We start from the raw sequence: 25,659 nt of genomic DNA on the forward strand, positions 1-25,659 counted from the left end.
TCATTGTTAGTAATGAGGCCTAACACCGCGATGTGATCAGCAAATTTTATGATGTAATTAAAAGGAAGGGAGGTGCAGCAGTGATGTATGTAGTAATGGGCTAAGTACACATCCCTGGGGGACCCCAGTGTTGATACACACTGTGAATGATATGTGTGTAATGACTTATGATCCTGTCACTGACTACAACAACATTCCATGCCATATTTGTTTCTTAATTGCTATAAGGAATACTGAATCAACTATCATAAAACATCCAAGAATAATATATTTATGATAGAAGTATGACAGAATAAATCACCATCATGTGTAGATAGATGAGTGCCATCAGAATTAACTGGTGAGACTTTCTGGATTTAAATAAAGATTTCAAGCATGAGAAATGGGTTCATGCAAGATGATGTAGAAATGAATTATGGAAGTGTTGGACAGATGTGTTCGGTCTACAAAATCTAGTCAGGTGCAGTGTGTTTCCTGTTTCTTAAAAGTTCAAGGATCATGGTGCCAAAATTTTAAAAAACAGGGATTAAAACAAAGTTGGATTGTACAAGCAATTAGACACAATACATTTTTGGGTCAAGTAGTTGAATCTTTTAGGTAGGTGATTTTTAGTTTAGTCATCAAAAATTCAGACTAATGTAAGGATGGAGGATGAAAAAAAATGGAAGAAATGACAGCAGGCATAGATGGATGAGTGCTATCAGTGTGAAATGTAGTTATGTGCTTTTGGGGCAACACTTGAATCTTGTATAGCAAGTTTGATGGATATAGGTTGAAAAGTCCAAGAGTAAAAATGAATGGGATGGTGAAAGAATGGACAAATTATAGTAGGGTTAGTGGAAAATCTTTTATGGTAACGGATGATGCTTTTATATCAAATTTAATGACGAGCTAAAAATCAATCAATTCATTCATTTTTATTAACTACTTTATGTTTTGGGGGCCTTTCCCGGCAGTCCATCTACTAGCATGTTTTTGAAGGTAGAAGGAAACCAGACTACTTAGAGGAAACCCAAATGGACACATGGAGAACATCAGAATTCAGAATCAAACGTGAGCTCAAAATGGACTTAGGGTCCTAGAACAAGGATCAAGCAACACTACCTGGTGTGCTAACTTTTATTATTTCAATCAATTTTTAAAAAAGCAAATAGATTTATACAGTATGAGATGATAAAAGAAAATAGCCTGAAAAACACATGGTAGAAAAAAAAAACACTACACACCAAAGAATTCATTTAAGCAAAAAACAAACAAACAAACAAACCAAAAAAAACTATACATGATAAACCCAGCTTTACAAAATGATCTGCAAAACATCTCCCATCATTACGATATTTTCAACCATCTTTATTTATTACGATACAGTATATCACAAGCACAGTGACTCCTTTTATGTGCTACATTTTCCATAAATCTCTATATTACTTAATGCAAACTGAGACAGATTGTCTTTTCCGTTAGCCCGAGGCATCAGTGATTCATGTTCCCACACACTTACTGTATATAGCGACCATTCGCTAAAGAGACAGAAGCAAGAGTCTGATTAGAGCTTTGAATACTGTACCTATCTCTTTTTTTCCTCCCCCTCTCCCTTTCTCGCTGTCTTTTGCTTTTTAACGGTCTCTCTGTCTTTTAATTGGTAGGAATAATGCTTAAAATAACATCTCTTCAGCGTGTATGAGTTTTTTAGATGACCTTTTCCAGACTGTGCCCTGTTGTGACAGAGCCATTTGCAGCTTCTTTAATGCACTCAGAGAATGTTCGGTGTTCGCAGGGTGCTAATCTTTGCCTCTCAACAGCTCAGCACACAAGTACACACTCATTAAGAAGAGAGGCTTTGAAAGGTGCACTGACATCCTGGAGTTGGACATGTTAATGACGTGAGTCTGTGAATATAATAGACAAGGGTGTTTTATAGCATAGGTGCTAAAGCTGATGGTGAGAGATTGGAAATGTTGTTCGCAACTTGTGAGAGTGTGGTTCTTTACGGGTTATAATCAGTCGTATCTGGGTTCATTTGTGCTCCAATGATTCGTTGAACTTTTTCATTTGCATTCAACACAACTAATTGCATCATCTTAATTTTTTGCCCCTATAGCACTGCACCCTGTTATATTTGTTTCCCTGTACATTACACCAATTTTTGAACAACATATTTGTAATCGAGTTATATTTAATTTTTAAAGTTATATTTAATATCTGCAAAACAAGTTCCTTTTAGTTACCACTTGATTAACAGTCCAGTTATAACCAGGCATCTCTTTTTTTTTCATTTTTTAAAGGCTAATAAGAAAAAGTAAATGCATATTGTTGTGCTATTTTCAAAACTTCCTGTGTTAAACTACACCACAATTTTAAGTATATTTTTGATTTTTTATATTCATGTTTAATATTGATGGGGCCTGTCATGTAATTCTCCTCATTGTCTTTGAGAAAATTATATTTGTAAAAGTTTTTTTAAATATATTTTAAAGAATACCAAATGTTCTTTTATTTACTGTTAATAATAATAACTAAATGTACTATTGCTTTGATTAAGGTAAGCTGTGTGTGTAAAAGACTCTTTGCCAGCACAGGCTTAACTATAAAACATTGTTTTGCTTGTCATTGTCTTCAGTACCACTTAAATTTACAGCCTCATAAAAAGGTAAATACCCTGCAAGACTTTACTGATACGAGCTACTGATTGTCTTCCTATTACACTTTTATGGATGGAGTAATTCAGATGGATGGCACATGGCCTTGCTGCGATTTGCCCAAGCTTTAGATATTTTTCCTAATTTCAAGTGCATACATTAAGAAATTTCTGAGAGAAAATATATACTCAGCAAAAAAAGAAACGTCCCTTTTTCAGGACTGTGTATTTCAACAATAATGTTGTAAAAATCCAAATAACTTTACAGATCTTCATTGTAAAGGGTTTAAAAAATGTTTTCCATGCATGTTCAATTACCCAAAATCGATTAATTAACATGCACCTGTGGAATGGTCGTTAAGACCTTAACAGCTTACAGAAAGTAGGCATTTAAGGTCACAGTTCTAAAAACGCAGGACACCTAAAGAGACTTGTCTACCGACTGTGAAAAACACCCAAAGAAAGATGCCCAGGGTCCCTGCTCATCTGCGTGAACGTGCATTAGGCATGCTGCAGGGAGGCATGAGGACTGATGTGGCTAGGGCAATAAATCGCCATGTCCGCACCGTGAAACGCCTAAGACAGCGCTACAGGGAGACAGGAAGGACAGCTGATCATTCTCGCAGTGAAAGACCACGTGTAACAACACCTGCACAGGATCGGTACATCCGAATATCACACCTGCGTGACAGGTACAGGATGGCCACAACAACTGCCCGAGTCACACCAGGAACACACAATCCCTCCATCAGTGCTCAGACTGTCCGCAATAGGCAGTCCATGAGGAGAAGATGCACTGCAGTACTTTAAGCAGCTGGTGGCCACACCAGATACTGACTGGTACTTTTGATTTTGAGCCTCCCTTCATTTAGGGACACATTGTGAAACATTTTTAGTTTATGTCTTATGGTGTTGACTCTTTTAGTGTTTATACAAATATTTACACATTAGGTTTACTGAAAGTAAAAACAGTTGAACGTCAGAGGACGTTCCTTTTTTTGCTGAGTGTATATATATATAATATACAATTTCTAAAAAGAAAAGTTCTTATGGCTTTAGTTAAAAAAAAAAAAAGATGCCTTTGATGATTGACTAACCATTATTTTTGTTAAGAAGTGAAGTGAAGTCTTTCCACCCTGCACTGTACTGTAAGTGACTGTCTATGTTCACATTATATTAGAATTTAACTTCACATTTGTTTATATATACATCAACATAGACAGGAGGTGAGACTGAAACATCCAAACCTGTAAGTGCAAGGTGATAGCGTTACCCACTAACCCATTCTTATTATTCATGGAAAATGAACAACTGCTAACTCTGCTCCTTGTTTTCACATTATCCAGAGCAGTGTGATGGGAATCAGGAGGGGTGTGTGCCCCCTGCTGGGCAAAAATAACATTGGTAAAGAGACAAAACCAACAGCAGAGCCAAAACATTTAAATTGAGTAGGATATATATATATATATATATATATATATATATATAGTTTTGAGTGTCAACTTGCATATGAATCATTAAACTTTGGAAATTCCATTTTCCCATACTCCTTTGGAAAAAGAGGTAAACTAATAATACAATACACCATACTAATCATGTTAATAGGTATAGGTTGTTAAAAGACTATACTCTAGGAAAACAAGTGACCTTTGATCTACCATTGTTTTCTTCTCCTGCAGAGTATCTACTTTTCAGCAAAGTTTAAAATGTGGTCAAACTTAGTTGATATGGTCTGGGAGGTTAAATATGCACAGATATTAATTTTTTTTAAATCAACATCATTATAGCATTATCACTGGACATTTTGTAAATTGTTGGTTTGTTGTCACAGCACAGTGTTCAAACAGTCATCTATTTCAATGTTGTGTACTTTATAAGATTTAACAAGATGTCATGTTGATTTCCTGTCACATATTCAAACAAGTTTTTCTGTCGCAATTGATTATCGTGCTGGCTCCCCAAACTGTGTGTATTTCAATACCTACAGTATTTCCTAGCGGTCTTACCACCCATGAAAGAGTAAATAACCACAGTCGTTAGAATGTTTGCTGCACTTTAGTCCGACGTCTGTCTGAACTCCAAATGCCAATGGTTCAAAAATACCATTTCAGCGGAGTGATGCAGCGATCATCAGAGTTCATTTAGACGCCCTTTGTCTGCTTACATTAAAGCTAAGAGCTAGTTAACGTTGTGCTAAGATGCTATCATGCTGTGCTTACAATATGTTGCAAATGCCAGAGTTTAATGCATTCAATGTCTGTGCAACATCCCTCCACTCTCTCTCTCTCTCTCTCTCTCTCTTTCTCTCTCTTTCTGTCTGTTTCTATTCCTCCATCTCTCTCTCTCTCTCTCTCTCTCTCTCTCTCTCTCTCTCTCATGCTTCCCTTTTGTAATTAATGTCCAATAAACTTGCATGAGTACATGCAGTAAACCTCAAAATGCTTTAATATGACAAATAGGCAAAATGTAAGAAATATTAATAAATATCAAATAATTATGTTCTTATGTAGTTTGAATATATATATATATATATATATATATATATATATATATATATATATATATATATATATCGACACATTGCTCTTGTACCTACAGTAAATTGATCATTTCTATTTTACAAGTTTAAAATAATCCTTCCATTATTTATTTAGACTAATCAGACATTAACAATAAAAACATTCATATTAAAACCACCCAGGGGTTTTAGGTTCCCCTTGTGCCACCAACACAGCCCTGTCCCCTTGAGATAAGACTCCACAAGATGTCTGGAACAGTATGTGATTCTAAATGCTGTAAGTTGTTTCATGTAACAGACTGGTTGTCCAGTGTATCACTTGGACGCTTGATTGGATTGTTTATAGGCTGAAACAATAACCTTGAACTGTTGTCTTATAGACAGCAATCTGTGATGCACTGGGTGTTCTGATACCTTTCTATCATATACATCATTAACTTTTATCAGCATTTTCTGCTACATTGGCTTTTCTGTAATGTCAAACTGGACAAGCTGGCTTTTGTTCCCCAATGCATACTGTAGATGAGTTTTAGGTGTCCATAATCCTTCCCTCAGTTTACTGCTATATAATCTATGTTATTTAATCTGGCAGTGGTGTTAGTTAATAATCATTAAGATTAAGGGAGACTGGTTGGAGTAAGTTTAAAAGTTTGAATTTATATATATGCTACTATTCATTCGAAATCCTGTGCATTGTGGTTAAAATATGGTTAGCTGAGACGACCTTATGCAATAGTAAAACCCTGTTTTCTCATGCTGACAGTTCAGGATAATTTGTACATCTCTCAAGAGTATTTAAAGTAATGTTCGCTGGAATGTTCCGCTATTAAATATGTGCTGTGTTCTTGTGCTCCCCATGACCTGCCATGAGTAAAAAATCTGTTTACTGTAAACTGCACCTTGTTCCCCTCTAACTACCATCTGCTGTGGACTGGGCTGCTGTGCAGCTCCCACTAAAAATAGAGATGCAGATTGACTCCTGAGGAGAGCAAGACCCATGTTTCCTAAGATTTCCGAAACAACCTCAACTAAAGATCTGACAAAGTGTTCGACAATCCAGTAATGTTTAAATTGTGTCTCGGATATTATTATACAGAAACAAGTAGTTTTTAATTTGTTTACCATTTTAAATCTAAAACATAATTTTCTAGGAGTCATCCTTTATAGAATATCACTTGTCTATACCACTTTAACCTGTATTTAGGGTCACGGGGGACCTGGAGCCTATATCAGGAGACTTAGGGCACAAGGCGGGGTACACCCTGGACTCGGTGGTAATCCATTGCAGGGCGCACACACACACACACACACACACACACACACACACACACACACACACACACCAAGAATGTTAACATAGACGGCAGAAAAAATAAAACAGCATTTCGATTTCGTTTTGTGCCAAGAGGAATCATGAATTAAAGGTAAAAGAAGTTTAATGTCTATTTATTTCATATTTTACATTTACATATCTTTTCTAAACGTTCATTGTTTTATATGCGAAAATATTATTATAATGTGTCACATTTGTGTTGTTGCAGGCGAGACATAAGCGCAGTGATTAAGACTTAGATGTTTTTAACAAAGGAAAACAAACATAAACAAACACAAACTTTAAACAGGAACAAACTAAACCTGAAGCTTTGGAACAAAGAACTAGAACAAAGAACTAGAACAAAACATGAAGCATGGCCAAACAGAACAGGAAACAGCAGTACAACAGTTCAACAAAACTGAACCAAGGACAAAACTATTTATAAAGAAACTAATGAGCCACCTCGGTTCAGGTGAGTACTGTACCACCATCACCTGACCGAGGTGCATTCTGGGAAACAAAGTCCAAAAGTCTTTGGGCACAGGGTGCCCTCTAGGGGGCAACCATGACATAATGTTGGAAATTAACATTATCTTTTTTGGTAAGTAAAACGGATGACCTGCTTTTACATTATTTTATATGAGAAAATGCGTTTCCTAGTACAAAATGTCACCTTATAAACTCGCCTCCGAATGGATTGAACTTGTATACGGAACCACTGAAAGTAAATCATTAGAATGTTCTTAACGTTACCATGCTGTAGGCATGATCATACTTGGATTATTAACATGAATCTATTTCCTGTTACACAATTGCACTTTCAATCTTTTACTATAGAACAAAGAGGGAAATTATTAACGTGTTTCACTTTTGAGTCTATTTCTTCCTCATGTCGTCTCAGGGAGTTTTATCTTGCCACCTTACCCTTTGGCTTTCTACTTAAACAAAATTGATGAAGCTAAAAATGTGTAATGTAATTCATACTTAGATTTATTATTTCTGTAAAGCTACTTTTTAACAATGTTTATTGTTTAAAGTGCTGTACAAATAAAGTTAAATATATACCAATTCTCTAAAAAAAAAAACTGCACAAGCAAACCACAGCCATTATCAGTAAAAATGACAGTCTGTTGCTTGAAGTTAGCACCTAAAGTGTTTTAGAAAATAAATGCAGTTTTAATGCATTGAGGTTTTACTGGCAGGTATTCTTGCAAGCTACTGTACAATGTAAATGAACGGATATCTTACAAAGTAATGGATCACTACAGAGATGTCTTAATAGAAACTTTTCCCATCCATGCATTACAAGAAAACATTTTCCCTCAATCACTTACACCACTTCACATGAGCACTTGAAATTAATATCTCTTAAGTGGTCGTGTCAAAATGAAGGCTATGTTCTCTATTGTGCAACATTTCCCACAAGGACTGAGTAAAAACTAGCTAGCGTTGTACTTTACATAGCTACATAGCACTTGAATTAATTGCCAATCAAAATTCTTTAAACAACTGTCACCAGCTTTACAGGCACTGTAACAAAGAAATGGTTCAGGGTTGCCAGATTGATCAATTTACCTTTCTACGTATACTGGGCGATTAGTGAGGAAAAAAAATCTTCCATTGCATGGGCCTAATTAAATAGATAGTGTTCTTGATAGACAGTACTCTTAATTGACTCTGTATAGACTTAAAATGTTTAACAATGTCAAGGATTAGTCTGGTAGGACACAGCTGCATGTCACTTTATAAAACTACAAAAACTCTTATTCAGAAACAGAAAACAAGACAGAGATCGATTCAGCAGACCTCTATTAGAGAGACATTTCATCATCCATCCATCTAGAAACCTTTGTAGTCCAACTGGGGGTTGGGGAAGCCAATGGTGACACTATTGTAATTATTCCCATTTGGTAGGTAGGACCTCCAGTCAACATTTACATGCATACACTACAAGCAATTTGGGAATGCTAATGCGCCTAATCTGCATGTTTTTAGACTGTGAGAGGGAAACCAACCAAGCACATAAGAACATGCAAACTCCGTGGGCATAGAACCCAGAACCTGAAAGTGCAAAGTGACAGTGCTAACCACTAAGCCCCTGTGCCACCCACAGGGACATTGCAGGCTTGTTAATCTTTACAAAAAATGTATTAAGATAAAATGAAATTTATTTGGAGCAATAAAAGTAGATTCACACATATTGTATAGTATACCTTATATAAAAGAGAATCTTTTTTTATGATGCTGTGCCCATATACTACTGTGTATGACTGGTCTGGTACTGTTCATACGGTACTATTGCATTAATCTGGTAAGATAATTCCTTACCAAACATTAACCTCAGAATGAATCATTTTGGTTGGAAAACTTTTAAAATTGCTAAAGTTTTACCTGAAGTGATGTCAATGGTATGGTAAGCTCTTACCCTACTACTACATTAAGAGAGTTTATATTGATGGTGATCATTTTGAACCACAACCAGTTGAATGGAAAAACAATGTACAGTATGAACAATGACACAAAAATGACAAGACATTAAAGACAAAAGTGGCTGGGTGGAATAAAAGGAACACAGTAATTACAGACAGTAAGCTATAGAAGATAATCATTCTAGATGTAAGGTTTATGTTAACCCATGCATTCTAATACATAATCACTTTTATAGTAGCCACTTATAAAGGCACTCAGGGACTTAACATAAATTACATAACAGATGTTTAACATGACAATGTGATTGTGTAAAAATAGTGTGATTGTTTATATGGTGAATTTTTTTTCTTTTTTTGTAAATAGCTTTTAAGGAACAAGCATACACAATAATAACAAAATGCGAATGTAATAAAGAACTAGAATTCAGTGTACTAGGAAGCAAAGAGAAAAACTGGAGAACTATAAACAAAACAAGACAGACAAGAGGTCTGAAGATCATCGAGATGGGTGATTCATGACATTCTCCAAGATAAAGTAAAGCAATGCATTAAAAATGATAATAGATTCACAGGATAGGATGCAAATGTATGATGTAACCAAAGTTATGCACATTTTTAAGGAACAAGATCAGTGACCTAACTAAGATCAATTTGCAAATAGGAATCTATAAGATATCAGCAAAGCAAAGGTCACAAGGAAAGACTAAGATGAGATAGGACGGTAGCTAAGCACAATAAGATGGTGAGCTAATTAATAAGCAGCGAAGTAATAACTCATTTGAAATGTTTTTTTTTTACAAGGTTAAATACAGTATGTATACGAGAGATGTGTTTGTTGTGCTGTTTTGTTTCTTAGAAACCAAAATAAAACATATTAAACAATTTATTAAGATGATTCTCTGCTCATTATTTAAATAGATTAAAATGGTATATTTATGCTGAGTTTAAGGTCATGAGCTGGAGGGAAACACTGACCACAATAGCAAGTCATTAGAATACAAATTGAATAGAAAAATGTGTTAGGGTTTAGCTCTTAAAGGTCACATATTATACTCCATTTAAAACATGTCTTAAAGGTCCCTAAAATATATATCTGTTAATGGTCTAGCTGAAATATTTAGTAGGCTAATTAGATCCTGCATTTTGGCATGCTTGAGTTTCACTCCTTTTCCAAACCTGCTGTTCCAGTGTCTGTGGTTTTAAATTAATTATTTAAATGCTCTTTTGAGGAAATACATTTTCCTAGCCAATCAGACAGGGACCTCATCAAGCTTTTCCCCACCTGTTTTCAGGCTTTTCTCTGACTGCTTAACCTAGCTCTTAAAAATGCTGCTCAGAGAACATCAGAGTGTTTCATTTTTATCATCTTTTTGTTTTGTAAGCCCTGACTAATACAATAATAGAAAAAGGACAAAGCGATAGGTGGGTGGGGATAAGGTTTTGAAATATGTTAAGAAGGTTATGCCCATAAAACAACCCCTTTTTCTGCTTCCTTACTACTTATGTGGTAATGTTACCTATACCCCGTGTCCAGATTAATGTACATCCAAACAGCTTGTGTCTGCTGGAACCCTTTTGTTTAATAATGTTAAATAGATTTCCTGTCATTGTCTCTCTCTATGACTTACATGTTAATGGCTTTTTTTTTGTTTAATGTACAAGACACAGAGCAAAACATGCTTACTTTATTGATAATAATCAGAGGTCTTTAGGTATCATGCATGCATGCGCGTTCGTCCATCAGCCAGTAAGTGCATCAAAGTGTGGCGGGTACACCAAGCAATAAACTTTCTTCTATCAATTAATCTTAAAACTTTACAATTTCAGGCACTTTTCTTTACACACAGATTGTTTTTTCTCATGACTTTAGTTTGTGCAGCCTGGAGACCCACCTGAATGTCTAAAAATGACTAAAAAGTACACTTTACATAATAGGTCCCCTATAAGAGGCAACTCACTTTAATCTGAAGCACTCTGTACCTGAACCAAAACCATTCTAGAAGATAAGGTTTGCTTTTATTTTACTGTTTCGATTTGCAAATTCTCTCACAAACGTTGCAGTACTGATCAGCAACACATTTGCTTTATGAAAGATACAGTTTATTTGTAATACAGCTCTGGCTGTTAGTGTTAGCCTTACATCTGGTCCGCCTCTGATGACTTGTCTGTCTGCAAAAGATAAGAGGTTATATTGGGTACAGATCAAAGCATTTTAGTGTGCAGTAGACAGGCTGCGAGATTAGATGTTGATTTGTCTCAGACTGTGGGGAGATGCGCTTCTGCCAAAATGTTGAATTGTAGCAATCAACAGCTGTGGGTTTACATCAGTCAGATTACCTCCTGATTATTAAACATTATCCATTTTGCTTGAAAATAGCACCAAGATGGAATCGGAATATTAAAACGTTATAGGAGCAGCTGCAGCATGGTGACATAGTGGGTAACACTGAGGCCGTGCACCTCCAGGGATGAGGGTTCGGGTTTCACCTCGGGTCTGTGTGCATGGAGTTTGCATGTTCTCCCTGTGCTTGGTGGGTTTCCTCCCACAGTCCATGCAGACTAGATTAAAGGATTGCCCATAGTGAGTGTGTGCAAGCTTGTGACACCCGTCCACCCATCCTATCCCAAAAACTGCCGGAGACCCCTGGGATAGGTTCTTGAAACATAACCCTGAACAAACAACGAATGTACTATGTGTATGTAACTTGTACAGTGTATGAGAAGGTTGAGATTTGAGAAACAGTTAGGTTTCTCACAACTAAATTCTTACTTATCACCTGGCAATCAAAGCAACCGTAGACAGAAGAATGTCTCTGTGAGATATGATATGTGGAAAAGGCCAGCAAGTTCTTTTTCCCGCCCTATGCTGTTGGCTTTATGTCTCTTTAGGAAGGCATGTGAGCCTTCACCCTCCATTATTAATTTCTGATGTTTAATTGGAAAGGGATAGCTGGTGAGAGGGAATTAGAGTATCTGGTGACCAAATTGAAAAAAAATTAGAAAAACCATTCTAATGGTTATGAGATACATCTTTTTATCATACAGGCAGCTTGCTTAGCCAGTCTATAGCGAATTAAATAATATACAAATACACAAAGATGGTTTGTCTGGAAGTTCTTTTAAATCTGCAGCAGATCTCTCGGGTCATAATTAGTGGCTGGATTTCAAATAGAAAAAGTTGTTTTTGGACTGCTGTTGTGTGCCACACCAATAAAGAAGGTATTAATTAACAACCGCATAACACCATTCTTATGATTTAGTAGATCCCCATGTTCCATGGAAGTGTCCACTATTTGTCCAGATTAGACAGTTATCTAGAATTCCGGGTTGCTATACAGTAACTGTCCCCATCCTTTAGTCAAACACAGCCCACAGGACTAATATTGTTATCCTAAACGAGCCGGGCATGTGCATTGAGACTAAACTGTAGCCAAAGAGAAAGCAAGAGAGTTCCGGACGAAGCTGCCATAAGTCTTCCTCTGCTTTCTCCTGTCTCAGGCGGCTATGCAGGCCAGCTGTGCGTAATTGGCTCACCGTGCTCATTCACAGCTCTGTCAGCGTGATTTGCCAGTTTGCTGATGTAGAGAGACAGAGGTGCTGCTTCTGTGTCTCTTCGGGTTTGACTTCACGGGATCGGCTAAAGCACTATATGAGGACGGAGCCGCGGTGAGGAAGGAGGATTGCGAGCGCGTCCCCTTTCACTTTTATTGTTTTTTATCACATCCAGGATTCAGATTCATCCTCGGCACTGCTATGTGGACATCCTGCGCATCAAACGTTAAAAAGTAATTCCCACTTCTTTAAAGTGCCGATCATAAAGGTGTGAGAAGGTCGGCTGTAAAGTGAGTGAAGTGTGAGTGTAAAAAGACTCCTGTTTAATAATGCACATTATGGTGAACATGAGGAGGAAGATCTGAGCACAGCTGACTTCACTGCTTTGTCATATATACACCGATCAGCCACTAAAATTCACACTAACACCACCAGGTGAATTGAATAATATTGATTATCAATTATATACCAGCAAACTGGTTACAGAATCACAGATACGTAAGACTCATTTATGGCGGTGGGAAACAAAGGCCAGTCTGTCTGGTCCAGACCTGCAGAAAAGCTAGTTTAGCACAAGATGATGATAAAAGTCAAGGCATAGGGTTTGAGCGATCGAGGCAGTTCGAGTCCATTGGTGTGTGGCTCCACAGTGTCTCTGGGGGTGTGCAGTGGTGGCTTGCACCAGGATGTTAGCAGGCGGATACTTTGGGTGCTGTGGGTCCTCAAAAACATGCATATTAAATATAGTACACTATATTGCCAAAAGTTATCATTCATCTGCCTTCACATGCATATAAACTTGAGTCACATCCAATTCTTAATCCATTGGGTTTAATATGATGTTGGCCCCGCCCCCTTTGCAGCTATAACAGCTTCAACTCTTCTGTAAAGCCTTTCCACGAGGTTTAGGAGTGTGTTCATGGGAATCTTTGACCAATCTTTCAGAAGCGCATTTGTGAGGTCAAACACTGACCTCACAAACTGATGCAGTCAGTCTCCGTTCTAATTTATCCAACAGGTGTTCTATCGCGTTAAGGTCAGAACTCTGCAGTAATGTTGGAACAGGAAGCGGTCATTACCAAACTCTTCCCACAAAGTTGGGAGCATGAAATTTGTCCAAAATGTCTTCCTTGCAAATTAGGGGCCGAGCCCAACTCCTTTAAAACAACCCCACAACAGTTTCAACATAGCTGCACACCAGTGTACAAAGCAAAGTCCATAAAGACATAGATGAGCGAGTTTGGTGTGGAAGAACTTGACAGGCCTGCACAGAGTCCTGACCTCAACCCGATAGAACAGCTTTGGAATGAATAAGTACGGAGACTGCGAGCCAGGCCTCCTCATCTAACATTAGTGTCTGACCTCACAAATGTGCTTTTGGAAGAATGGTCAAAAATTCCCATAAACACAATCCTAAACCGTGTGGAAAACCTTCCCAGAAGAGTTAAAGCTGTTATAGCTGCAAAGGGGGTGGGGCCAAAATCAAATACTTTTTAAATATAGTGCATATATAAACACACTACCGTTCAAAAGTTTGATGTCACTTGCAAATTTCTTTTGTTTTTGTTTAGTGATTTATTTTCTACATTCTACAACAATACTGGGGATTTCAAAACTATAAAATAACACATGGAATTGGGTAATTACGTAAAAACATCAAAAATGGCAGTTAGTTGTTATTTTAGGACACAGAGGTCAGCCTTTCTGTAATAGTTCTTGCAAGAACAGTATTGTCAAATGCATCTGCAAAATCCGTCAAGCACCATAATGAAACTGGCTCTCATGAAGGCCGTCCCAGGAGGGCGAGACCAAAACCTACCTCTGCCGCAGACGAGAAGTTCATTTAGAGTTATCAGCCTGAAAAATGACCAATTAACAGCACCTCGAGATTAGAGGCGTTTTGAAGTCCTTACAGAGCATAAGTAGCAGAAACATCTCAATATCAACTGTTCAAAGGAGATTAATGCATTTTTGGACGCCTTCAGCATTCCTTTACAATGTATAAAGAAATAAAAATCGAGAACGATCATGGAGTTAGAAAGTTACCACAAAATTTTAAACGGTAGTATAATATAAAAAAATAATAATTATATATATATATATGTATGTATATATATATATATATATATATGTATATGTATATGTATATGTATAATTATATATATATATATATATATATATATAATGTGTTTACTGTATGTAGTATATGATTCCTGTATTGTAAAACCCATCGTCTGTCTTCCAAACAACACAGCTTTGTGGTAAGTGGACAGCAGGCCACAAGATGAAGCAGGGATGCTGAATTTGTAATCATTTTCCATGGATGGCAGCCATATCTCTGGCATGCCACGTATTTAAAGGTCATCTGTGGTTTTACAAGAGGCGGTAATGGTGCGGCTGCGTTTGGGTGAATTGGCTGATCTGTCACGGCAAGTGTTGTTTATGAGTGTACGGTGGCTCCCTCTCGTCCGACTCATGCACCGAGCTCATTCCAATGGCCGTAAAATCCACAATTGCTCCGATTCATCACGGAATTAGCAAGGATGTGACAGCGGGCACAAAGCGGCTCCGCACTACTGCAGGTGCAGCATGTGAGAGCCAGGCAGTAGCAGATGCAAAAACCCTACTCAAATGAGCTGGAGGTGTGCATGTGAATGTGGATGCATGGGTTTTTATAGCTTGCTGGGGATCAAATGGTCAGGTTTTTTACAGTTGAGGTGACATTTGATTGGTCCCCAAGGGGTATTAAAAAATACATGCATACAATTACATGAGTTGCTGAGTTTACAGTTAGGTTGAGCTTCATCTTTAGTATATTGTTACTCAGCTGCATTAATTAATATCCTTGTATGGTCTTTCCTTTATTTATTTTCAATTTTCATCTTATTATAAGCAAATTTAATATTGATAAAAAAAAAAAAAGATCAGGTACATCAGTCTTTTTCCCACATTTCAATAAACAATGTAGGCTAATTGATGTTTACAGATCACCCACCGTTTATGAATGGTTGCATGAAAGTGTGTTTGTGGCCTGAATTTTTGTAATTTGTACTTGGTTACCATAGTTACAGTTGGTTACTTCCATTTTTTGTTTCTTAACTGAAGTTAAAGTTAAGATCAATAATCATCCATTCGTTCATCTTCTAAACCGCTTATCCTGTATACAGGGTCAGGGGGGCTGTAGTCTATCCCAGGATACCTTGAACACAAGGTGGGTTACATCCAAGATATAAGACACAAGCTCATTCACACACTACAGGCGATTTGGGGACACCAATTAGCCTAATCTGCATGTCTTTGGACTGTGGGAGGAAACCGGAGAGCCCGGAGGAAACCCACCAAGCACGGTGAGAAAATACAAACACCATACCCACAGAACTAAAAAAGGAAATTGAACCTGCAACCCTGGAGGTGAAATTTGATGGTGCTAACAACTAAGCATTATTAGTTCTGATAATTATTAGGTCATATTTTTTTTATTTGTTAAAGGTATCGGTAATGAAATTCTCTGCTCAGAAGAAATGAATATTTTAGCATTTAAAGACAAAAATACTACAATTAATCATTCGGGACAATTCCAATTTATGGATTGAAATACCCAGCTTTTATCCCAAATCACTTATTAATCTTTAATCTGGTATTAAATACAGTATATATTTTCTAAAACCTCTTATTCTTTTATTTATTTAGTCATTCATTCACCTAAGCACACAAATTTGCACATACAGCACATTCCCAAACTCCTAAAGGCAATTTAGTGTAGCCTGCCCACCTGCTGCCATGTTTTTTGGGGGGTCGGAGAAAAATGGAGAACAACTGATGCCCATGCGTTGCCCAACCTTGTGAGTCAGTAAATGTAACATATTTTTTATTCCTGCGGTCTACACGATTTTATTTATTTATTTATTAATCTTTGTGATAATTGAATGATTAGTACTGTTTATATAACACCTGTCTGGCCTGAAAGTCAGACTGTCTGAACTCTCACCACCGAAACACTTCATCATGAATCTGAAAGCGGCTGAATGGCTTGACTGCCTGGCATGCTGTTAAAGGCTATGAAATGAAAGCCGTATCTCAGGCATTCAGTGCGCAAAAAATAAATAAATAAATAGATAGATAAACAACGTGTCACCTATAAAAATAAATAAATAAATAAATGGTGCCCTCTCCCTACCTGTTCCCTGTCTAATATAAAAGGGAACGCTGCTGATCTCTTCCACTGTCCCCAGTGCACCAGGAGGGAGGAAAGGAAGGAGTGAAGCCATGAGCATTAGGATCTGCTGGAGCACAGTCAAACTGGCACCCACAGTCAAAGCTGACTGAGGCTGACTGGCATCACGCTCGCATCTGCACCGTCCGTGATAACGCTTCATTACCATGCATTTATTTGCTCACATTGAAAAGGCTGATTGAAACAAAGAGCGCGTGATGATTTTCTGCTCGATCGTTGCAGCCTGCCTTGAAAAGAGACCGGAAACAATAGGGAGTCCTGCCGTCATGCCAAGGCCGAGATGCCAGGCTTGCTGCCTCATGAGACGTCTGAATGTATCGAGGTTGCCTGCTTAAGCGGTTTGCTGTATACTGTGCGGCTTCCTCCTTAGTAAACAAGATTGATTTTATCAACTGCTGAACAAGTTCAACTGCTGAACAAGTTCAAATGCTGCATTTTAAATTTAATAATATAAATATAAATAAAGTGCATTTATTTCCTTCAATCGGAGATGACTGGTGCAATCTTTTTTTTCTGAAGTTAATTCAGATTATTTAAATGAATGCCAAATGAAAAGAAAAAAAAAACTGAAACAACAATGTTTCAGTAACACACCTACAGTCTTTGGAACTGTACTGTGCAGATGAACACCATTCTTTTGAAAAAGTGTCTCAAAACACAAAATTATTGTTTTAATGATGTGTTCAAAAGCACAATCAACCATAGCATATGATTTTTATACTCCATGAGCTCTCGGCCCCCCTCTGGGTGATGCTGAGGGCGGCGTCATCTTGGAAGAGACCACGCCCATCAGGAGAGAATAAAGATGCCCATCAGGGCATAAAAAAGAAGAAAAAGAAGAAATTGCATTTTCTGTCAAAAAGGTGACACAAACGACAATGTTAAGAAGACAATTCTTATTCTTTCTGGCGTCCCACTTCTAGTCACATGGTGGCTTTGTGTGTTTCTAGTAAAACAATTGGATGGGTGCATTAATTAATATTGTAGCAGGGTGTTATATATAGAGAGAAATAAAGGAAGTTTTTAACTCTTACAACTTTGTTCTGTTATTCTGCTATAATCAAAAGGTCTGGTTTGACTTGACTAAGTTCCTACTACTGTACCTGGAATACATGCAATTTTCCCATTTATATTATATATGAATATGATATAGAACTTAGTATATAGGAGTTTTCACATTGTTTTAACTCGGTTTAACTGAATAACATAAATGTATGAAATATTAGTATAAAAATATGATTGAATGAATTAATGCAAAGTTTACATAAACATCAACATTCTTGGTACTGTTGTGGTCTAGCTGCAGGACACAGGATCAGCTGGGGAACTTGTTTCCTAAGAGGATTAATTGGTCTTGAATAGGACCCGGGGACGAGGGACATAGCATGCAGGATTACACACAGCTTTCAGCTCCCTGACATGAGATATTAAAAAGACAGTTTTACCTTTTTTTTTTTTTTTTTTTTTTTGCACACTTCAGTGTGTGTGTGCTCGGTAAATTACTCAGTGAGAATTAGTGCCGAGGTTAAGATTACAGCAATGTGTGTGTGTGTGTGTGTGTTTCTCTTTTAAAGCCGATTAGCCGGAATTGAAACAGAGCCAAATATTCTCCTTTCAAAAAACAACTGAGTGACAAAATGAGAGTTGTGTCATTAAGATATCTTGCTGTTTAAGCATGAATTTCCATAAACAATTATTTCCAGTTTTCATATATTCTCACACTGGGGGGGGGATCCTTTAACAGTGTGAACAAATAATTACACGCCTAAGCTCTGTATATGATTCATCAAATCAATGATCATTAATGAGACACTAAGATATGACTATTATACGTTTAGAGCATTCAAAGCACTGTGACAGAAAGTTGGATATAATTTTTTAAAGATTATATTTAAATCTTTTTCTTTAAATTAATTATATTTAAAATAGTTAAATATAAACAGCTTTACTTAAACAATTTTTATTAGTAGTATATGAAGGTATACTTTTCTTGCTTATGGATCTATACTGCCATCTGGTGGACATCAGACAATTGTTCAAATAAAAGATTTTGTAACCCTCACTGTGTTCTTATTTTATTTTTTTATCCAAATCTAAACACACTTGGCTTGACTGTCCTATACTTTTATCTGTGGATCAACTTTTATGTATCAGCATCATCCGTTCACATAAAGGATTTTACTTTCACCTTTTATGCCATTGTCCAGATTTTATATAAAGCAAATAATGTGCATGGGTGATCACTGCTTTTTTAATCAAAGTGAAATGTCATAAATGTTAATGCTCAATATTTGTTTTAAACCAGACTAAATTACTGATGGAAAAAGGTTGAACTAGTTTAAACCAATGTACCCTGGTTTAAGCTCATACTTACGGTGGCCCAGAAGGGCAAATCATCTTTCCCGTATATGTGTGTGTTTTTTCCCTTGTAAGTGTGTTTTTTTTTTTTTCCTTGAAAATGTCCGCTTTTTCCCTTATAAATGTGTTTTTTTCCCTTGAAAATGTCCGCTTTTTCCCTTATAAATGTCGTTTTTCCCTTATAAATGTGTTTTTTTTTTCCATTGAAAATGTGCGCTTTTTCCCTTATAAATGTCGTTTTTTACCTTATAAATGTGTTTTTTTTTCTTGAAAATGTCCGCTTTTTCCCTTATAAATGTCATTTTTTTCCCTTATAAATGTTTTTTTTTTCCATTGAAAATGTCCGCTTTTTCCCTTATAAATGTCGTTTTTTCCCTTATAAATGTGTTTTTTTTTTATTGAAAATGTCCGCTTTTTCCCTTATAAAAGTAGTTTTTTCCCTTATAAATGTGTTTTTTTTCCATTAAAAATGTCCGCTTTTTCCCGTGTAACTGTGCGCTTTTTCCCGTGTAAATGTCTGCTCTTTACCGTTTGTGCGCAACTACTTCTTTCCCGTGTGAGAACTCTTTCTCCAGTATTTTGCAAGCTAAAAGCTAAAGCTAGTGCGCAAAGGACTATGGGAGTGGGGTCAAAACGCAACTGAACACGGAACCTTTCCCGGATATCAGCTCCAGGAGTTAACATCATGGAGTATACAGTGAATTATAGCGTGATAAAGTTATAATTTTCACTAAATTTTCAACTGCACACAATTACCAGGTAATGTTTAATATATAAAATTAATCAGATTTTTACTGTTTTAGGCACTAATGATAACTTTGTAGCAGTGTTAATACTATTGGAGTGTTTGGGGGAAATGCCGAGCCGAGTGTAAATGGCAGTGATTAAAAGGAATATTATCTCATTTAGACCATTAAACACTGATGTAAACCATCAGCTCCATGGCATCTCTGTAATATACATCCACATATGGATTTATAAGCAAGCTAATATCACTATGCTAACCGCTAGCGCTTAGCATGGGGAAACTAGCTTGTTTATTAATATATATTAGTTTAATAGTGTATTTGGACACATATACGTGATGTAAACAGTTAGCTCTATTGTTTGTGTAAAATGCCTGTCCAAATATGAATCTATAAGCATATATTTATGCTAAGCGCTAGCTTACTAAAAGAGCTAAGATAGCAGCAACTATTGCTAATTATCCCTGAGCTGCTCCTGTTACGTGCTAAATGTTACAGATGGTTAACGAATTGTTGTATGTAGTTTATTGGAGCTCCTGAGTGCCATATAATGTATACTGCTGTATAATGTAGTGGTTTTATCATAGCTAGAGATCTTCTGAATAGTTAGTTATGTGCTTACACAATGTATGTAACAGTCAAGAAAAGGGGCTTTTGTTCAGGTTCTATCTATTCTAGTCATTAAAGTCATTAAATATATGTTTATACTCCTTATAATATGTATGATTGTGTGTTTTTCTTCTCACAGTGAACTGTGTGTAAATCATCAACTGCCTGTGTATCAGCTGATTTCTACACCAGCTTTACATCCTGAGCAGAAGGTGAGTGCTCTGAAGTATTTACCTCTCTTTTCAAGAACACCACTGAGCACATCTTAATCAGGGGACAGGGACACATTTCTCTTCATGAACATGTGTGTGTTAATGAATGGTGAAGATGGGGCCAAATTTTGCAGCAATCCTTAATAGCAAAACCAAATAATTGGTTTTAATACACAGCATTACTAAAAGCTTGCATTCTATGAAATTTTGTGTGCGTGCCTGCCTGCGTGTGTCAAACTGATGTCATATGATGTCAAACATCATGAAGTGATATTAACTTGCTTATAAACCCATATGTGGATGTATATTACAGAGATGCCATGGAGCTGCATAGTAACACCATGAAGTCTTTTTACTAGACACTTATAATAACATGTCTTTATTTCTCCCCTGTTGTAGATTGTCGTGGAGAGGACGGACCCTTGATGCTCTGCCTTTTTGCACCAACAATACATACATGTATTTTATTAATTTGTAAATAAAGTCTTTAATATAATTTTATAGTTGAGTATTTATTTCTAGTTTGCTTATTATTTAGCAAAACAGTTAAAGTGCATGTAAAGCATTGCTGCAAATGACACTGAATAGAATCAGATGTTACTCCACTCTGTGTGAGGGTACAGGCTTATATACAGTATGTGATTTTAGCATCAATAATGTTTTTCTACTAACTAAAGCATGCTGCCTTGGAGATATTAGTGACATCTCTGTTTCAGTTCGAACAACATATTCCATAATATTTATGAATACATTAATCCCATATGTTCAGCAGTTAAAACAGAGGTTCTTAAACATTTTACAGCGAAGGACTCCTTCAACTGTAAAACAAACACCTCTGCATACATTTACTTATAGTGCATTTCCAAAATTACATTTTTATGTTATTCAAAAAGTAAAACCTTTTGTTTTCATTTAAATGATTAATGATTAAATGATCCATGAAAATCAAAAATCTAGTATGTCAAAATATTAGAATATTTCACTTCGATCATGGGGAAGACTGCTGACCTAACAAGTTGTCCAGAAGATGATCATCTACACCTTCCAGAAGGAGTGTAGGCCCTTAAGGTCAAACTTTACCACCAACTATTTCACTGACCATGTTGTTGCTTGATTTGCCAGCCATCTCACCTGACCTTAGGTTTCATGGGAAAGATGAGCTGAAATCTGAGATAAATTTCAAGCTGAATGCTTCAAGTGTGATCTGCAAACATAACCAGGGTGTCATGTTTAACAGCTTAATGCAATGGGTTACATAAAAACACCAACTATTTGAAAATATGTAGGCTTATGAATAGTGGCAACGTATATCTACTGTATGCACAGTGAATGTATGTTCAAGAATAAGAGTATCATAAATTGACCAATAATTAAAATACACATGTAAACAATGAGTGTCATTTGAAATGCTGTTTATCTAAAAAAATTAGAATATTGTGCAAAAGTGTTTAAGTTTTAAAATTATTGGGGGGGAAACACATTCACAAGGGAAACATCATACACATAAAAAAAAAAAACATAGAGCACAATAAAAAAATTATATATTCACAAGGAAAAAAATTATACATTTACAAGGAAAAAATAATACACTAACAAGGGAAAAATAATGCACTTACAAGGGAAAAATAATGCACTAACAAGGGAAAAATAATACATTCACAAGGGAAAATGTATATACTTATAGGTGAAAAATAATACATTTACAAGGGAAAAATTTATATACTTATAGGTGAAAAATAATACATTTACAAGGGAAAAATTTATATACTTATAGGTGAAAAATAATACATTTACGAGGGAAAAATTATACACATTTACAAGGGAAAAATACTATATTCACCAGGGAAAAATAATATACTTACATGGGAAAAAGTACACATTTTCAAGGTGAAAAGGTAATATAAGTACACGTGAAAAAGCACACATATACAAGAAAAAAATAATATACGTACACGGGAAAAAGTAAACATTTACAAGGGAAAAGGCACACATTTACAAGGGTAAAAAACACATTTATAAGAAAAAAAAGCATACATTTTTAGGGGAAAAATGACATTTATAATGGAAAAAGCATACATTTTCAAGGGAAAAAGCACACACTTACAAGGGAAAAAAACACATTTACAAGGGAAACAGCATATATTATCAAGGGGGAATTTTTCCCTTGTAGGTATATAATTTTTCCCTTGTAAATGTGTATTATTTTTCACCTATAAGTATATAAATTTTTCCCTTGTAAATGTATTATTTTTCACCTATAAGTATATACATTTTCCCTTGTGAATGTATTATTTTTCCCTTGTTAGTGCATTATTTTTCCCTTGTAAGTGCATTATTTTTCCCTTGTTAGTGTAATTTCTTTCCTTGTGAATATATAATTTTTTTATTGTGCTCTATGATTTTTTTTTCTATGTGTATGACGTTTCCCTTGTGAATGTGTTTCCCCCCCAATAATTTTAAAACTTAAACACTTTTGCACAATATTCTAATTTTTTTAGATAAACGGCATTTCAAATGACACTCATTGTTTACATGTGTATTTTAATTATTGGTCAATTTATGATACTCTTATTCTTGAACATACATTCACTGTGCATACAGTAGATATACGTTGCCACTATTCATAAGCCTACATATTTTCAAATAGTTGGTGTTTTTATGTAACCCATTGCATTAAGCTGTTAAACATGACACCCTGGTTATGTTTGCAGATCACACTTGAAGCATTCAGCTTGAAATTTATCTCAGATTTCAGCTCATCTTTCCCATGAAACCTAAGGTCAGGTGAGATGGCTGGCAAATCAAGCAACAACATGGTCAGTGAAATAGTTGGTGGTAAAGTTTGACCTTAAGGGCCTACACTCCTTCTGGAAGGTGTAGATGATCATCTTCTGGACAACTTGTTAGGTCAGCAGTCTTCCCCATGATCGAAGTGAAATATTCTAATATTTTGACATACTAGATTTTTGATTTTCATGGATCATTTAATCATTAATCATTTAAATGAAAACAAAAGGTTTTACTTTTTGAATAACATAAAAATGTAATTTTGGAAATGCACTATAAGTAAATGTATGCAGAGGTGTTTGTTTTACAGTTGAAGGAGTCCTTCGCTGTAAAATGTTTAAGAACCTCTGTTTTAACTGCTGAACATATGGGATTAATGTATTCATAAATATTATGGAATATGTTGTTCGAACTGAAACAGAGATGTCACTAATATCTCCAAGGCAGCATGCTTTAGTTAGTAGAAAAACATTATTGATGCTAAAATCACATACTGTATATAAGCCTGTACCCTCACACAGAGTGGAGTAACATCTGATTCTATTCAGTGTCATTTGCAGCAATGCTTTACATGCACTTTAACTGTTTTGCTAAATAATAAGCAAACTAGAAATAAATACTCAACTATAAAATTATATTAAAGACTTTATTTACAAATTAATAAAATACATGTATGTATTGTTGGTGCAAAAAGGCAGAGCATCAAGGGTCCGTCCTCTCCACGACAATCTACAACAGGGGAGAAATAAAGACATGTTATTATAAGTGTCTAGTAAAAAGACTTCATGGTGTTACTATGCAGCTCCATGGCATCTCTGTAATATACATCCACATATGGGTTTATAAGCAAGTTAATATCACTTCATGATGTTTGACATCATATGACATCAGTTTGACACACGCAGGCAGGCACGCACACAAAATTTCATAGAATGCAAGCTTTTAGTAATGCTGTGTATTAAAACCAATTATTTGGTTTTGCTATTAAGGATTGCTGCAAAATTTGGCCCCATCTTCACCATTCATTAACACACACATGTTCATGAAGAGAAATGTGTCCCTGTCCCCTGATTAAGATGTGCTCAGTGGTGTTCTTGAAAAGAGAGGTAAATACTTCAGAGCACTCACCTTCTGCTCAGGATGTAAAGCTGGTGTAGAAATCAGCTGATACACAGGCAGTTGATGATTTACACACAGTTCACTGTGAGAAGAAAAACACACAATCATACATATTATAAGGAGTATAAACATATATTTAATGACTTTAATGACTAGAATAGATAGAACCTGAACAAAAGCCCCTTTTCTTGACTGTTACATACATTGTGTAAGCACATAACTAACTATTCAGAAGATCTCTAGCTATGATAAAACCACTACATTATACAGCAGTATACATTATATGGCACTCAGGAGCTCCAATAAACTACATACAACAATTCGTTAACCATCTGTAACATTTAGCACGTAACAGGAGCAGCTCAGGGATAATTAGCAATAGTTGCTGCTATCTTAGCTCTTTTAGTAAGCTAGCGCTTAGCATAAATATATGCTTATAGATTCATATTTGGACAGGCATTTTACACAAACAATAGAGCTAACTGTTTACATCACGTATATGTGTCCAAATACACTATTAAACTAATATATATTAATAAACAAGCTAGTTTCCCCATGCTAAGCGCTAGCGGTTAGCATAGTGATATTAGCTTGCTTATAAATCCATATGTGGATGTATATTACAGAGATGCCATGGAGCTGATGGTTTACATCAGTGTTTAATGGTCTAAATGAGATAATATTCCTTTTAATCACTGCCATTTACACTCGGCTCGGCATTTCCCCCAAACACTCCAATAGTATTAACACTGCTACAAAGTTATCATTAGTGCCTAAAACAGTAAAAATCTGATTAATTTTATATATTAAACATTACCTGGTAATTGTGTGCAGTTGAAAATTTAGTGAAAATTATAACTTTATCACGCTATAATTCACTGTATACTCCATGATGTTAACTCCTGGAGCTGATATCCGGGAAAGGTTCCGTGTTCAGTTGCGTTTTGACCCCACTCCCATAGTCCTTTGCGCACTAGCTTTAGCTTTTAGCTTGCAAAATACTGGAGAAAGAGTTCTCACACGGGAAAGAAGTAGTTGCGCACAAACGGTAAAGAGCAGACATTTACACGGGAAAAAGCGCACAGTTACACGGGAAAAAGCGGACATTTTTAATGGAAAAAAAACACATTTATAAGGGAAAA

The 25,659-nt window shown here is 36.0% G+C and overlaps 2 long non-coding RNA genes across 2 annotated transcripts; one reads left to right on the forward strand and one right to left on the reverse strand.

Annotated features, from left to right (window-relative positions):
- The first annotated feature begins 19,684 nt into the window (after positions 1 to 19,684).
- LOC128515920 (uncharacterized) lies at positions 19,685 to 21,107 on the forward strand. Its single transcript, XR_008356716.1, has 3 exons — positions 19,685 to 19,803; positions 20,539 to 20,611; positions 21,011 to 21,107. It is a non-coding gene; the product is annotated as an uncharacterized LOC128515920 (long non-coding RNA).
- A 2,923-nt stretch (positions 21,108 to 24,030) lies between these two features.
- Positions 24,031 to 25,453, reverse strand: LOC128515922 (uncharacterized). The gene is made up of 3 exons (XR_008356717.1): positions 25,335 to 25,453; positions 24,527 to 24,599; positions 24,031 to 24,127 (listed from the first exon to the last, which is right to left on the reverse strand). It is a non-coding gene; the product is annotated as an uncharacterized LOC128515922 (long non-coding RNA).
- Positions 25,454 to 25,659: the final 206 nt, after the last annotated feature.

This window comes from Clarias gariepinus, chromosome 28 (genome assembly GCF_024256425.1).
Source record: "Clarias gariepinus isolate MV-2021 ecotype Netherlands chromosome 28, CGAR_prim_01v2, whole genome shotgun sequence".
Classification (NCBI taxonomy): domain Eukaryota; kingdom Metazoa; phylum Chordata; class Actinopteri; order Siluriformes; family Clariidae; genus Clarias; species Clarias gariepinus.